We start from the raw sequence: 2,852 nt of genomic DNA on the forward strand, positions 1-2,852 counted from the left end.
GACTACAGTGAAATCTGGTCTTCTATTTGAGTGTTATGACTTAGTATTGAAAGTGTATGTGTTTACACGTACGCTTATTATAGCACTATTCACAATAGCAAAGATATGGAATCAACCCAAATACCCATCAGTGATAGACTGGATAAAGAAAATGTGGTACATATACACTGTGGAATACTATGTAGCCAGAAAAAGGAATGAGATCATGTCCTTTGCAGGGAATGGAGGGAGCTGGAAGCTGTTATCCTCTGTAAACTAACACAAGAACAGAAAACCAAACACTACATGTTCTCATTTATAAGTGGGAGCTGAACAATGAGAACACACGGATGCAGGGAAGGGAACAACACACACTGGGGCCTGTCAGGGTGAGGGGGAGGAAGAGCATCAGGATAAATAGCTAATGCATACGGGGTTTAATACCCAGGTGATGGGTTGATAGGTGTAGCAAACAACCATGGCACACATTTACCTATGTAACAAACCTGCATGTCCTGTACAGGTATCCCAGAATTTAAAATAAAATAAAATTAAGGGCTGGGCACGGTGGCTTACGCCTGTAATCCCAGCACTTTGGGAGGCCAAGGCGGGCCAATCGCTTGAGCTTAGGAGTTTGAGACCAGCCTGGCCAACACGGCGAGGCAGAAGTTGCAGTGAGCTGAGATCACGCCACTGCATTCCAGCCTGGGCGACAGAGTAAGATTCTGTCTCAAAACAAAAAAACAAAACAACAACAACAACAAAAAATTAAGTTAAAAAATAAAAAAGAAAGTGTATGTGTCTAGAAGCTGAGAGTAGTTTGGTGGGGTAGGTTGTGGAGATGTTGGTCAAAGGATACAAAATTTCACCTAGACTGGAGGAAAAATTCAAGAGGTCTATTGTACAACATCGTGGTTATAGTTAATAAAAATGTATTTATACTTGAAAATTGCTGAGGATATGACTGAGGTGAGTCTCAATCAGTTTAGAGGTTTATTTCCCCAAGGTTGAGGATGTGCCTGGGCAAAAGGAACACAAAATCACAGCGACATCTGTGATCTGTGCAGTTTTCAAAGAGGGTTTAGGGACTTCAATATTTAAAGGGGAGAGAGCAGGCAGTAGGGGAAGCAGGACAGAAAAAGGGAAGCAGAGTTGATAAGAGGCAAGTGGTTGCACTCCTCTGAGGCTTTGAGCAGCGTTCACTGAATTCACATTTTACATGTGAAAAGAGGGGATAGAGAAATAGTCAACTATTCATTCATCGCTTGCTCCATGAATATGAATTTTTACACAAGATGAAGTAAAGATAGAGTACAGGAAGCAGCCAAATATACATTTGTCTCAGGTGAGCAGAGGGATGACTTCTAGTCCTATCTTTGTACTGTACCTGTGAAAATACAGGACAACGTTGATTTACATTGTCAGGGTGAAATTCCCTAGAACTCTGTTTTAAGGTAAAGATCTTGGGACCCACAAGGAATTTCCTTCTGCGTAAATTGTAAAGGAGGCCTCCTAGGGTGGCACGTGAACTTCTGTCTTTGGAGCTACCTATTGAGAAACAAAATGGGAGACAGTTTTGCATGACTCAGTTCCCAAGCTTAACTTTTCCCTTTGACATAGTAAGTTGGGTCCCTGAGATTTTATTTTTCTTTTACAAGATATACAGTCATGCATCACTTAACAGCAAGGTTAGGTTCTAAGAAATGTGTCCTTAGGTGACTTATTCATTGTGCAAACATCGTAGCAATGTACTTACACAAACCTATGGGATAGCCTATTGCTCCTAGGTTACAAGCCTGTGTACAGCATGTTACTGTACTGAACGCTGTAGGCAATTATAACACAATGGTAAGTATTCGTGTATCTAAGCATATCGAAAAGATAGAAAAGACAGAGTAAAAATGCCATATAAAAGATTAAAATGCAACTGTTGTATAGGGCACTTACCATGAATGGAGCTTGCAGGACTGGAAGTTGTTCTGGGTTAAGTCACTGAGTGAGTGGTAAGTGAATATGAAGGCCCACACCATCACTGTACATTACTGTAGACTTTATAAACACTATATACTTAGGCTACAGTAAACTTATTTTATTTATTTATTTATTTTTGAGACAGAGTCTCGTTCTGTCACCCAGCTGGAGTGCAGTGGGGCAATCTCGGCTCACTGCAAGCTCCGCCTCCCAGGTTCATGTCATTCTCCTGCTTTGGCCTCCCAAGTAGCTGGAACTACAGGCGCTCACCACCACGCCTGGCTAATTTTTTGTATTTTTAGTGGAGACGGGGTTTCACCTGTTAGTCAGGATGGTCTTGATCTCCTGACCTTGTGATCCGCCCGCCTTGGCCTCCCAAAGTGCTGGGATAACAGGCGTAAGCCACCGCACCCGGCCTGTAAACTTATTTTTAACAATTTATTTTTTTCAATAATAAATTAACTTTAGCTACTGTAACTTTTTTACCTTGTAAACTTAAAAAAAAATTTAAAAACTTTTTGGCTCTTTTGTAATAGTACTTAGCTTAAAACACAAATACATTGTACAGATGTAGAAAAATATTTTCTTTCTTTATATCCTTATCCTATAAGCTTTTAAAAAATTTTACGATTTTACAATTTTTATTTTTTTATTTTAAAGAAATAGAGACTGAGTCTCACTATGTTGCCCAGGCTGGTCTTGAACTGGGCTCAAGGGATCCTTCTGCATTGGCCTCACAAAGTGCTGGGATTACAGGTGTTAGCCACAGCACAGAGACCATTTGTTTTTTTACATTTTAAGCTTTTTGGTTACTAAGGTACAAATACACACATTAGCCTAGGCCTACACAGGGTCAGGATTGTCAGTATCACTGTCTTCTACCTCTACATCTTGTCCCACCG

Source organism: Theropithecus gelada, chromosome 2 (genome assembly GCF_003255815.1).
Source record: "Theropithecus gelada isolate Dixy chromosome 2, Tgel_1.0, whole genome shotgun sequence".
Taxonomy (NCBI): Eukaryota; Metazoa; Chordata; class Mammalia; order Primates; family Cercopithecidae; genus Theropithecus; species Theropithecus gelada.